Genomic DNA, 14,813 nt, shown 5'->3' with positions numbered 1-14,813 from the left:
CAACACTGTCTTCTATTATAACTGCAAGCTCTTTGGACTCCGTGCATGTGACGAGCACAGAAGTTTACAAGTTGAACAGATAATCGTGGATAAAGATCAAATCGGAGATTATATTGAATTCAGAGGGACGACGGCGAAGAATTACAACGGCGGTCTTTATCACCGTTCAGTGGAGGCCAAGAACATACGTCATCATATAAAAGGGGATCTGCCGAGATTGTACAATACTTACCTGTCGAAAATTGGTAACACTGGACCATTTTACAGGCGACCCCTGCCGGAGAAAGACAACGACAACCTACGCTACAGCAGCCAAGTGATCGGTTTGAACAAACTTAAAACTTTAATGAAGAAAATGTGTGAAAGTACTGGAATAGAAGGATATTTCACGAACCACTCCGGGAAACGTACTTGTGCAACGCGTTTGTATGAAGAGGGCATCGAAGAGCAGGAAATCATGCGTATAACTGGCCACAGAAGCACAAAGGCAGTGAGAAAGTACAAAAGACCGTCGCAGGAAATGCTGTCATCTATTGAAAACGTATTGGATCCACCCAAGAAAATCAAACTTGCCCCAGACTCGGAGGTGATCACGCCAAGTCATCCTAGATTGGATTCCAAGCCACACGCAGTTGTGAACGGTGAGAAAGAAAATCAACCAACTTATTACCTAATCTGTGTTTTTAACTTTTAATCTAATCAAGTGTAACCTTAGCAAAATGCGTTCTGTGTCCAGTTGACAGTTACATTGTAATCTCTTAATAAAGTTATAAAGATTTCTATTGTTTTTTTTGTGGTTTATTTACGTTATTACTCTTGAACACGATGTACAACACTATAGAAACATTGTTGTAAGTTTGAAATTTCTCAAGCTAGTAGGCGGGGCTTGCTGATCTTGGCACCAGCCAATGGTAATGACCTTTAACAAACTGTGCTCTTACTACCATGATACAGCACGGGTAAGATCAAAGGTACCGCGCGCAACCCGTGCTACAATGCACTGCTGCAAAATGGATAGGTACATGTATGTAGTACTGTTACCATTAGTATCTCAAATGTCATAGACTATTTATGAAACTCTTGATAATCAGCTATTTGTTTGAACATAGAAATTGACTTTCATCGTGTTATTTTTCGTATAAAATGCTTTGTGAATGTAACACACTGCAGCATATACATATTTCATTTTGGAGAATTGTGAAATATTCATTATGGCAAATTTATATAGATAGGTTGATTTAAAAAATGCACTCAATTTCTTCAATTAACAGTAGATGTATACCTGAAGGAAATACGTCACGTTATATTTACCGCACGTGTTTTCAGCCATACTTGTTAGCAGTCATTAACAAAAAAAAAAGAAAAACACAAGAAAACAAAAATCTTTACGGCCATTTGTCATGCCACGCCTTTCAAAAGTTCAACGTGAACGTGTCATCGGCATGTTGCAGACGGGAACGACAGGACAAGACGATGGGTTGTAGTCGACAGACTGTTTATGATTTACAGATGCGTCTACAGTAAACGGGTACCACCGCTGATCGCCCTCGGCCAGGTCGACCACGTGTGACGTCACATGCAGAGGATCGTCAGATTGTCTTACGTCACCTCCGTAACCAATTTTTGACAGCTACATCAACCAGAAATGAACTGTTTAGGGGTAGACTGAGTGCGCAAACTGTTCGAAACCGTCTGAGAACTGCTCACCTTCAAGCACGACGGCCATACTGCGGGCCGATTCTGACTCAATTACACAGACGTCAACGTTAATTGTGGGCACAGCGGCACTTACGATGGACTCAGAGGAATTGGAATCAAGTCGTCTTCAGTGATGAATCCCGATTTAATCTTCGATTTGCTGATGGTAGGGCGAGGGTGTGGAGGCGCCACACAGTGTTGTGTACAGGAAGTTGACAGATTTCGAGGAGGAAGTGTCATGGTGTGGGTTGCTTTCTGTGGCAGTGCACGTTCCAGCTAGGCTTCTTGTCATCCGTGGCAACCTCAACGCTGCTGCTTACCGCGACCAGGTACGGGCACCAGAACTTCTGCCTTTTATGGCAGCACATGGACCCGGTTTGATCTCCCAACACGACAATGCCAGATCCCACTCAGAAATTTTGACAAGGAATTTTCTTCAGAATGCGGAAGTCAATGTCAGGGACTGGCCGTCAAGGTCTCCCGACCTCAATCCCATCGAACACGTCTGGGATGCTCTTGGTAGAAGTCTGCGCGCTCTCCAGAACCAACACAGAATTTGCAAGATCTTGGCACCATTTTGCAGCAACAATGGCGTCGTCTTCCCAATCATGTGTTCACAAGCATCACAAGGTCTATGCGGAGGCGTTGTGTGGCAGTTGTCAACGCACATGGTGGCGATACACGCTACTGAACTTGTGTGCCATCAGATTCTCGTGCTTGGGACTTATGATTTAAACTGTTGATGATATTACCGAATACCGTAGGTGCTTGGAACAAATTATGGTTTCCACCGTTAATTAAAATCCTTCTTTGTACATAAATGATGAAAAATTACCTTCTCTGATACATTTGTCCGTTGTATATCACATATGGGATTACTTTTAAAAATGTGAAGTTTTTAATTTGACTCAGTATATTTGTTTTATATTTGATTTTTTTCGTTTAACTGGCGGAACATTGCCAGCTAAAGTTTGATTCAGGTGCGCGTTTCAAAATAGGGGCCGAGCGTTTGAGATCCATGGGCGGAGGCGGGTCGACGGTCTGTGTGGTTTGGGGTGCGTTGGTGGGTGGGGTTGGGGTGTGGCCTTGTGGAACTGTTGTAGTGATGAAGCCTAACATTCTGTTCTTGTATTGTCCTGAGCCATAGCATATGCTCACAACGGACATGGCGGATACTGAGTTACAATGGCTTACAGTTAAGCAATGCAGAGTTATGCCCCTTTTTGTCTTTTTACTTGTAGACCTTGCCCTCGTGTTTTGACGTCATAGTGGAAACTTTATTTTCGCCACATCAAACAAGAATGTTTTCGAAAACATAATCGTACAATTATAAAAATCTGTCATGACGTTGTTCGGATATAAGACAGTATTTTGTTCGCTCAAAGTTTACATAAAGCTGTCAAATAAAACATTTCGTCGCACTGTACTTTATCAATGTACAATCAAATATGGCTATATATTTTAGAGGCTTTTTGATCAGCAAAACAGAAACCCGGACAACATTTTAACACTTCAAACCAGTCTTTCATTTTTGCACCGTGGGGTTAAAAATTCAGTAATATACAACTCGGTTAAATTGCAAAGTCAGAGGTTGACCCAGTACCGCGCGACCGCAATTCTCACAACTAATTGCATACAACAAATTATGTACAACAATTTGTACCGTGTGAATGCCCCTTTTAATGACGTTGAATAAAACCACGGATGTTGAGAGTTTTCAATATTTGTTCGTAAAACCTGTTCCCGCAGTACATTAATAAGCGGTTTGGTATTACATATTGTGTAATACAGCTGTATGTTTATTAAACGGGTGATCTCTTCACGGGCATGTAACCCAGGTGATATCTCCTGTGGGAGCCATAGTTTTGGGTGATAAATTGGAAATAAACACCAATACCCCAAATCCTCACAGCGATAGCCCATTCGTGGAGCTCTCATTATTATCTCTGCCCCCAGTCAAAGCTCCCCACTGTGATAAGTGGCAACAACCATCCTTGGAGTTGAACTCGCAGCCGACTGACCGTAATGTTTACGAACACGTGACAAGTAGAGATTGCTGCAGAGCACCAATAGCTCCCCGCAATATAATGTTATGTACAGAGGAAGGAAGTGTAAGCTATGGGAGGAGAGAATTTGTGTTAAGTACAAATTGGTTGTTATAATTGTACTTATCTTTGGAAAGCACAATAAAAGATACAGTGTCTTTAATTGGTCAGCACAAAGAAAACCCAGGCAAGAAAACTGGGCCTGTCAGGCAAAACTTGACATATACCCATTATTAGTACCAATAAAAAAAATCCTATATAGATAACAGAACAAATGTCATTCTAAAGCATGCTTTTGCAGCAAATATCAATATTTCTGGTCAAAATGTTTGTTGGGTTAAATAAAGCCAACTTTTAAAATAGTAAACACAAAAAAATGTAATGAATCCACTCTAAATATACTTCAGTTCAAATTTAAAAATTCGCGCAATCATCAATGGATTCCCATTTATCTAGCAGCAAGTTAGGAACATACAGTTTGGTCACGTTATCTATAAATATTGAGAATTATCTTACATATTGTAAAAACAAAGGCCGTAGGTCACTTTTCTCAAAACTTCGTTTAAGTAATCACAAACTAAAAATTAAAAAAATTGTAGATATACATAAACACCAACCCCATTTGAACAGCGTCTCTGGGAAACATGTGATGTCTCAGAAGATAAACAACATTACGCACTGTCTTACATAATACAACCAAGAAAGAGAATCACAAATAATCCCCAATCGTGATAAAGAATTTGGTACACTCTGTTAAAAGGAGCAGATTCTTAATAAGTTTACCAACAGTTATCCAGAAACAACTTCCAAGATCTGTTAACATATCAACAATTACAAACAAATTCCTTGTACATGTATGTACAACATTACCATAGTTTTGCTCAATTCTCATATTGTTTCCATATCATTATAATTCACTTGTTTTATAAATTAAATTGTTATAATGTACCTCTTTTGAATGTTGAATGTTCCTGTGTTTTTTAATTGTCGTTTATTGTGCATGTATTTTGTAGTTTGTGTAATATTGCCACTGTTTCTTCATGGAATGTTCCGCAATACATATCTCATCTAAAATATCTTTGTTGTATAATAGTTTCTTACAGTTGTTTACGGGGGCATGGTTGGCCCAGTCGCCGAAGGCGCTGCTATTCGCTATGCAGAGTTGTGTCCCTTGGGCACGCCAGAAACCTATGACAGTGTGTTTGAATCTCGGTTCGCCCCGATTTTGTTGTCAGCACAAAACCCTTGCTCGTTGGTTTCACCAAAGTGGTGAACGTCTAAGACCTGCATCACTTCAGACTTTCCTCCCACATCAAGCTGACACGGAATACTATTCAAGACGGCGTTAAACCCAACTACCTCACTCACTCTTGTGTATGGTTCCGTTTGGTTAACTGGGTTTGTGTTGTGATTGCTTCCGGCTTAGATTTGAAATTTGTTTAGAAGAATGTTACTATGTTCAACCCAAACATCGTGAAGATATCATGCAACCATATTATCTTTTTGGAAAATAATTGCAAACTACAGACCAACCTGTTGATTTCCTATGTATCCAGAAGCAAAGAACATATACGGGTGTATGATCTCTGCTGGAAGTTATTTGATTGGATTCAGGTCGCAGTGATAAGGTGGCAGTCTTAAGACAGCGTGACCCTGACCCTTGATGTAACTGTCAACTTTAAACACTGGGTCAGGTTTCATAGTTTTGATGATTTCATAGAGCTGTGGTTTCGTCGCTTGAGAAGGAAAGGTAATGTTCCTCCGTTGCAGCCAAGTAACCATGTCTCCTTTACGGTTATTAGAGGTTGGAGTCTTGCTTTCTGGATCCTGCACACTATGATACGGTGCATTGTCCATGACAATGAGAGACTTGGTAGGCAAAGCAAGGACTAATTTATCTTTCACCCACTCCAGAAATACATTGCCGTTCATTTCTGTGTGGTAGTCCCTGCTGTCTTTGGCCTTGGCTCTAAAGACGAGGTCACAGTCTGGGAGAAAACCCTGACTAGCAGAACCAGCATGGAGAACTATGAGTCTTTCACCCTTTCCCATTGGTAACTTTCTACCAGACTCCTTACAGTCACCACTGGGTACCCATTGACTGCTGGCTGTGCGTGACGCATTTACCCATGTCTCATCTAAGAAGACGGGCTCACATCCTTCTTCACGTTTGTGCTTGGTGGTACGAAGGTAATAATTTCGGAGACGAACAATGTCAGACCGTTCACACAACACAGCCCTATTTTCTCCAGTTATCTTTTTGTATTTGTAACCAAATGTATGCAACAGCTGCCATAGTTTGTACTTTGTGACACGTAAATCATGGTTAGTTTCAAGGTGTTTCTTCAAAATTCTTATAGACAGGTACTTATTTTCTGAGTGCAGTTTAACAATTACACGTCTGACTTGATCCCTCTGAAAACTGTCTAATTTATCAACCTTGCGTGGTTTGCCCTACCTCCTTGGCCTGACTATTTGTATCTCGTCGACTAACAACATTTTTAAGTTTCTGAGGGGACATACCAAGAGATTTTGAAGCTCGTTTCAAGAATTTATTAATTGCGTAAAAAGGCTTTGCTCTTTCTGCTTCACTTCTAAAGAAATCATACACATTCAACATCAACTGTTTAACATCTGCTGAGTAGCGCATCTTGTCATTGAATGAACACGGTCACTGTGTAGCACGTGCAGACCGTGCTTGCGCTGTTCCTTCCACGGTTTGTCACCCTACGTGCCATGTACACATTTCTATACAAAATTACATGATAGTTTCTTAAAGAACTTCATCGGTCATGGGTCTTAAAATAAACAAAATTCAGATTTTGTTGGGTACAGGGTATTCATGGCCAAGTACCGTATTGATTTTTCATACACTTTTCTGGATTTCGAGTTATTTTGCAATTCATCGTTCTCATTTGGAGTCAAACGGACTTTTTTTTTCTTTTTTTTTGTAGTGTGTAACGAAGGCGTCACGCACTGGGAAGGAGCTTGATCAACCTTCAGACACAGCATTGTCACGTAATATTGATTACAGCCTGGTTCCCTGGATATGCTGCGCAGGCGCTACACCACACTGGCGCAGTATACCCGAGAAACCAGGCTGCATTGTTTTAAGAAACAAATGTGTTTACTATGGTAAGAGGGCTAAAACGCCACCGATTTCTCAGCGTCGGGCGAAACTTCAAAGCATGTGATGTTTTCACAATAAGGTTAATTGCGCCTCCCAAACCTTGGTCGTTAAAGTAGATATAAGTTATACACTGTACCACTTTCGAAAACCCGAAACGTTGGACTCATGTGTGCATTCCCGGAGTATAATTAATAAACTGCTTAATATTTTTTGGTATACTTTGTATACCCACCAGACATGAGCTAATGCCTTTTGCCTATTCATATTTGAAATGTTTAGATTTTTAGAAGACAAAAATGGGACTTCTTTTAAATGTAGGTATAGGTAGGGTTCATATCTGGAACATTAAACGGTTTATTATTGTTTTCAGAACTTTCCATACACATGAAACAATCGCTGAACTGGTGCCTTTTGCTATTCGAAAATTTGAATTCAGTTTATATATTTAAATGTGTTTTTATACACTCTATCTTTTTCTATCTTTTATTTTTTTCTTATGTTGCCATGTCTATATCAAGCAGCGGTCTTGCAGGCCATTGTTATAAGTGAGTGGATATTGCGATTGACATAGCTGTTAACGTCTAAATCATTCAATGAGTGAGAAGTAGCTCAGCCAGGGTCCAGGGTCCAGGGTCAGGTCAGGGTCAGGTCCAGGTGCGAAGTCCCCCAGCCGTAAATCATTGTAACATATTTTACCATTATTTTGGAGCACTCTAGATGACAGTTTATCATAAATTGTCTTAACATAGAGATGTAGAAATAGTGACAAAGGCTCAAGTGTATGTATTGCAGATAGTTGTGCCCAGTACAACACACTATGACACTAGATATCTACAGATGTAGATAAAAACTAAACATATGTTTCACAGTACATGTGGCCATGTTGCTTGATATCAAAAGAATGGCCAAGACAGTGTTAAGACTGATGTGATAATAAAACTTTAACTTTACTAATATATTATATTAAGATACAATAAAGGATACCATTTCTGTTCAAGTACATGTTTTACACACCCATACAACGATACCACTAGGGGCGTTAGATTATTAAAATTGAGTGACCTGAGACAACCGAGGTTACCCTATTTCTGGAAACCAGGGTTCTGAGTTGGCCAGTGTTAATCAAGTATAGTTTTAGTGCAGTAAAATGCAACCTATAGTTATAAAACCAATGGCTGCCAGGAGGAGAGGAAACAACAGCCATGTGAATTGCAATAACGCACAACTATGAGCTGTGAACATGTGTTTCATTGCTTTACAAAACTGCCCTTGTGCTTTTTCTATTTCATGCATAAGAAACCAGAGTTCAGTATCAATATCAAGTGAGATGCAAAGTCAGCTTCAAAGTTGCATTTTTTATTCTAAAGTATTTTTTATGAACAAACGAAAGTTGAAGTTTCTTGACTCATATCAGAAAAGACATATATTATCCATACCTAAACTTAGTTAATTACATTCACTGAAGTGTTGTTATGTGTGTTTGTTTGTCGTTTAAAGCCGCACGCAGCAATATCCGAGCTAGATGACTGCCGTCTGTAAAGAATTAAGTCTGGACCAGACATCACGAGCATCGATCTACGCAATTGGGATAGGATGACATTCATCAACCAACTCAGCGAGCCCGACCACCCGATCCCGTTATCGCCTCTTACGACAAGCATAGTCACCTTTTACGGCAAGAATAGGAAGCTGAAGACTTATTCCACCCTGGATCTTCACGGGTGTAAAGTGCTGTTGTGATAAAGTGTTGTTGTGATGAAATTAAATGCACTTGGCGGCTACTATCCCGAGCCACGCATCCAGGCATTAGGCATGGGCAACTTAGATCCACCCAAGTAGGACGTAAATGAGTGAACGAATATAGACTGTGCTAACATTGGTCAACCACGGCTAACTTGGGTAATACCTCGGACAAGACGGGTTGGCCTGGGTCGAACGCAAGCACTGTTGGACCTATTAAACGATACACATTTTGTCACATCTCTAAAACATTTTTTCAATATACATTGATCTATGACTTTTTTACAAGAAGGAATCCAATAGGAATCGCTGTCACTCGTCTTGCTTTACACGAATAATTGAACAATACGAGAAAACCTTTCCGTTCACAACATAACGAAGGATTTCCTTTCATTGGTAGGCGTATTTGTGAGCAGCTCGTGTTATTCACATTTTCCCGAGGCAAGGAAGTTAACTGACTTCAAAAGTCCAGTTTCCACTCTTGTCGAGCTAAGCTGGTATGTCTGGGCTCGATCGTAGCGCCACCAGTGGCTATTACAAGATTTTCCCCCTTTGTCCCTCCTATTGACCAATCATATTAAACATTCCATTTCACTTGCATTTGCTTCAAACAAGATGGCGGCGCCAAGTCAAGATCGACGATCGATAATTAAAATCTATTTTGTAACAATACAGGCCGCGAAGTGCAGTGAAATATCAAGTGTTATGTTCACTGCAATGAAAATAATCACTTTTCTCAACTTTAGAAACTTCTTTGACACTGAAGTATATAATAAAAAGACTTCATGGCAAATGTGAAGCCTCAGATCTGCACATGCCAATGTTTCTTCAGAGAGACAGACATGGGCAGTGGAGAAAGGTTCAGTCATCTGATTAATAATGATTACTAAACGAGTCCCCATTAGATACCATTTTTGTTACGAGTCTAACATAGCTAACGAGCGAAAGCATGAGTTGTAATACAAATGGTTCTAAGACGCCAGAGTGTTGTGGCTTCTCTTGCCTGCAGTATAATCAAAACAATTTCAGGGCTCGCAATATTAAAACCTTCCTCCCTATAACGCAATGAAGATATCCACGCACTGCCATTGTCAACAAACTGGAATAATTTTGGGTTTATATCACCTACCTGGCACTCAGCGCAGATTAAAAGGAATTATCTGTACTGCCTGGATAAACATGGCGTTATTGTTTGTACTGATTATGTCAAGTCAGCTGTTGTTTCGTCACTCACATTAAATATTAATTTAAATTAAGTAAATGATTAGAAACAATCTCTGGGAGATGTTATCAGTACAGTAAATGACTAAAACTATGTTGCAACTTTTAGTGGACAACTTTTGCACCATGGCAAACGCTCAAAATAACACAAAGTTTATTCCCAAAGCCCGAGGTGGTCAGTATTTGTTGTACATGGGGTTGTACAGACGGTGACAACTGAGACCAAGGAAGAAGTAGTCGAGACAAATGAAACATGCTCCTGACGTGGCTGGTTGATGGTTGAAGTCGCTACTGGAGTACCTCTATAGTGTGGCATTTAACCTGTTACTGAACTTGTCATTAAAATGTGTAAATCATTATAGAAGTTGGAGCAGGTGGTCAGGCTCACTGACTTGATGGTGCATGTCATCGTATCCCAATTTAGTAGATTGATGTTCATTATGTTAAGCACTGTATTGTCTTCTCCAGACTGAATTATTTACAGACCAACTTTATCACGACTAATGCCATGCTGCTCAAAACACATTTTCAGCCGTGCTTAAAATGAAGTGCTCGGATACAAAATTGAAAACTTATTAAAAAAATATATTAGATTGCATTTTCATGATTGAATAATTATACATATTGGCACTAGTGATGTCCTGGGGTCACAAAGTGGCTTTTGTTATTATTGTTTGCTTGTTATAATTAGTTGGGGTGGAGTATGGCATGGGTGTTAAGGAGTCTATTTGTTTGTTTTACACACCATGTTATGTGTTTGTTTTAATTGTTTTTTGTTTAAAAAATATATTCAGTTCAGTAGGCAACCAACAGAGAAACAAATTACATGTATCTATTTATTATCTCAATGGCTAATTAGATGCAAATAGTTTCTGCTAATCGACGTGGGCTAGCACAAAAGAATAAGCGAAAAAAGTTACAAACTTTTATCGTAATAAACTAATGTTGATTATTTGTTTACAAGATATCCACATAAGTAAAGAAGAGGTCAAATACCAGGAGGTATGTATGTTGATAAATAATAACACAGAAGCTACTATACATAAATGTAAAATTGACCATAATAATGGAAACTTTATTGTAACAGCTATCACCATTGAAAGCCTAAGGATGAGTCTAGCTACTATTTATGGACCAAACCAGGATGATCCAACTTTCTATAAAACATTTTTTAACTAATATTGAGGAATTTGAAAATCATTTTATTGTTATATTGTGGAGCTTGGAAGCTTGTTTTAAATCCAACTATCGATCTTGAAAATTATAAAAAAAAATTAACAATCCACTTTAGACAATCAAAATATTGATTTAGTTGATATCTGGAGAGATCGCAATGAAGATATCAGGAAATTTACTTGGTGGAAAAAGAATCCAGGAAGATGAAGAGAGCGGAAGGCAAATAAGAAGTTTCAGTGGTATGAAGAAGGGGAAACAACCGTCTAAGTATTAGTGTCACATGGAAAACAGAACTTACACAAATAAGACTATTAATTATTTGATACATGCTAATGGTGAAGGTGATGAAATGCTGTCTGAACAGAAAGAATTTTACAACAACAAAAAAACTCATCTAGAAATTCTTATAGGGAACATACTTTGGAAATCAGACAAGTATTTGGTGATGTTGATACCCCTGTACTTCGTAACTCACTTGTGGATAGCCTTGAAAAACCTACTGAAATGTTTGAACTTGCAAAAGTTGTTAAATCATTGAAGAATAACAAAAGCCCTGGTCTGGATGGGTCTCCAGTTAATTTTTTTATAATCTTTTGGAATTACTTAGGTGTATGGTTGCTTAGCTATATAAATAAAACTTACCGAAATAATCAGATACAGATACATGCTTTCCGAAACAAAACAAAGTCAGAAGGCTTCTAAAAAAACTAGCGACCGAATTACTTATTTATTATTTTATACATAGTTACAATTTTGATGTAAAGGCTGCCATCCAATTTCATGATACAAGCAGGGGCGGAAGAAAAATTTAGTTAATCCTGTCACTATTCTAGCTGTCTCAAGTTGTAGTAATTCTAATTTAATAGCATTATAGGAAGAGCAGCTGTCCCAGCCAACTGAAGCATATTCTAAAGTCGGTCTGATAAAAATTAGATATATTCTAGCCTAGTTTGATCTACTTCACCGATATTTAAGTTTTCTCGTCAATGAAACCATGTTTGATGCACTTGAAAGAATATTATTGAAATGATCGTTCCATTATGTGTCTGGTGATAATGTAACACCAAGGTGCGTGTGGCAGTCTACCCTTTCAATACATGTGTTATTGAAAACTAGTGATGTTATATCATCTGGAGTTTTATGCTCGAAGAATATATACTTGGTTTGCTGGGATTGAATTGTACTAACCACGTTTGTGCCAAGTTATGTAGTTTGTATAGATCTTTATTTATTGGAGTTTTCAATATTCTTAATATCGGGAGATGAAATGCCAATGCTAGTATCATCTGCGAACAAACGTGTCAAATTTCTCATTTCATAGCACACATCATTAATATAAATCAAAAATAATAATGGACCAAGGAATGACCCCCGAGGGACGCCAGCGTGTAGGATCTGTTCACTGGAGAGACAACTTAGCATTTACTTTTTTGGCGTCTGTTTGTGAGATATCTATGGAACCATTTAAGCTGGTTATCACTAATACCACATTGTCGTAACTTGTATAATAAACCCTCATGCCATACTCGGTCAAATGCTTCAGAAATGTCACAGAAAACCATGCAAAAATATTCATGCTGATCCAAAGACTTACATATTTGATGATATATTTCTAGAAGTTAAAAAGTAGTTGAGTGTCCTGGTACAAATCCATAATGGTATTTACTCAGCATGTTATGGTCTTTAAGATGATTTTAGAACCTCTTGAAAACGATTCGCTCGAAAATCTTACTGATACATGATGGGAGTGATACAGGTCTATAATTAGAGGGTGAAGATTTATCCACTTTCCTATAGGAATGACGTGCCAATTTCCACAGGTGTGGAAATTCGTGCTTTAGCAAAGACAAATTGAACAATAAATACAATGGCGTGGCTATTGAATGGTCAACATGTTTCAATAAGCGATGATTAATGTTATCTGGACGATTATCAAATCGATTATGTCGTTATGTTCAACGATATCAGTATCACATTTGTTATAATAATCAGGTAACACATGGCTGCAATTATCGATATTTGTGACTGAACTAAAATATAAATACACAATGCCATTTAGAACTTTCTAAATGGCATTGTGTATTCATAGCTTTCGGCCATGGGAGCCGTGCCAATTTACACTTGTCAGAGGGGTACTCAAAGTACGTGATCTAGACTACCAGTTGTCGGAATTTCATTTTTGTGGAAGGCTCGGTGGCTGAGTGGGTTAGATCGCTGACTTTGTGTGCTGGCGATTAGGTGCCTGACCCTGGCAGGTGTGGGTTCGAATCCCGCACGGGACTCAACCCAAAAAAGTACTAGAATCTGTACTTTAATAAGAAAGTGTTATCCCAAATATAACATTAGTTACATTGAACTAAAATATATATTTAAGGCTTCGTACCTTTCGGGATCTGAAATAGCGGTTGGCATACTTGAAACATCAGTGACCAAAAGGGGTATAGTTGATGTAGTACCAGAATCATTTAGAACAAAAATAAGTGATCTATCAGTTGGAGTTATTTGCTTTTTGTACCTTAGAAAGTCATTTTGTTTTCAAAATAGTTTTGCCTTACTTCTGAGTCTTTCTCAGATGCGGATTGCTCGTCGACTTTCGCTGTTAAACCTGGATTTATCCCTTGGCCTTAGTATTACTTGTTGGGAGGGTACGCACTCTTTTACATAGTGACTCAGTGCTAATGTTAGGGCGTCACAGGCTTTGCTGACCGAATTGCAGTAGTCAAACATTCTTTCCGAATCTGTGGAAACAATAAGCTGATTTAGGCGGTGACTTCTATTACTTGACCCAGTTGCAAAAACATTTATTGAATTGGTTGTGAAAATATTTGGTTTCGGACCAAATATAATTAAATGGGTTGATATCTTAACCAAGAATGCATCTTGTTTAATACAAAATGGATATCTCTCCACTTTTTTCAGAACCAAAGAGAATGCAGGCAAGGTGACCGAATTTCACCCAACCTATTTTTGCTTGCAGCTGAGATACTAGGAGTGAGTGAGTGAGTTGGGTTTAACGCCGCTTTTAACAGTATTTCAGTTATATCGCGGCGTGTCAGCTTAATGTGGGAGGAAAGCCCGAAGTGACGCAGGTCTTAGACGTTTACCACTTCGGTGAAACCCACGAGCACGGGTATGGTGCTGACAAACCTAGAAACATAACTGGGGCGAACCGGGATCCGAACCCACAATCATAGGTTTCTGGCGTGCCCAGGGGACGCAACTCTGCACAGCGAATCGCGGCGCCTTAGACAACTGGTCCACCCGTGCCCCCTGAGATACTAGGAATAATGATTGGGAATAATAGAGGCATAAAAGGAATAACAATAAATGATATGGAGTATAAATTAGGTCAATATGCAGATGATACACAGTTACTTTTAGATGGATCTGAAAAGTGTCTTAGAGCTGCAATTGATAGTTTGAATTTATGTTATAGAAAACCTGGCCTTAAGGTAAACATTGTCAAAACTAAAGTTATATTGATAGGTTATAATGGCAGGAAGCAGCATATTGATAAGTTATAATGGCAGGAAGCAGCACCAAACTCTGTGAGGACACAATACTAGACTGGCATGAGGGAAACTTTGACGTCTTGGGAATAATATTTAATTCCACATTACATGATCTATGGGTAATAAATACAAGAAAAAGACTCGCGCACATTAATAGAATACTGGGAGGCTGCAAAAAAGACATCTCACATTAACAGGTAAAATCACAGTTATTAAGACTCTGGCTCTTTCAATGATTTTATTGGAAAATTGAATAAACTATTGTATACAATCATTTGGAATAACAAACCA

This window comes from Haliotis cracherodii, unplaced genomic scaffold (genome assembly GCF_022045235.1).
Source record: "Haliotis cracherodii isolate W230 unplaced genomic scaffold, xgHalCrac1.p SCAF_16, whole genome shotgun sequence".
Taxonomy (NCBI): Eukaryota; Metazoa; Mollusca; class Gastropoda; order Lepetellida; family Haliotidae; genus Haliotis; species Haliotis cracherodii.
This window is presented reverse-complemented; position numbering follows the sequence as displayed.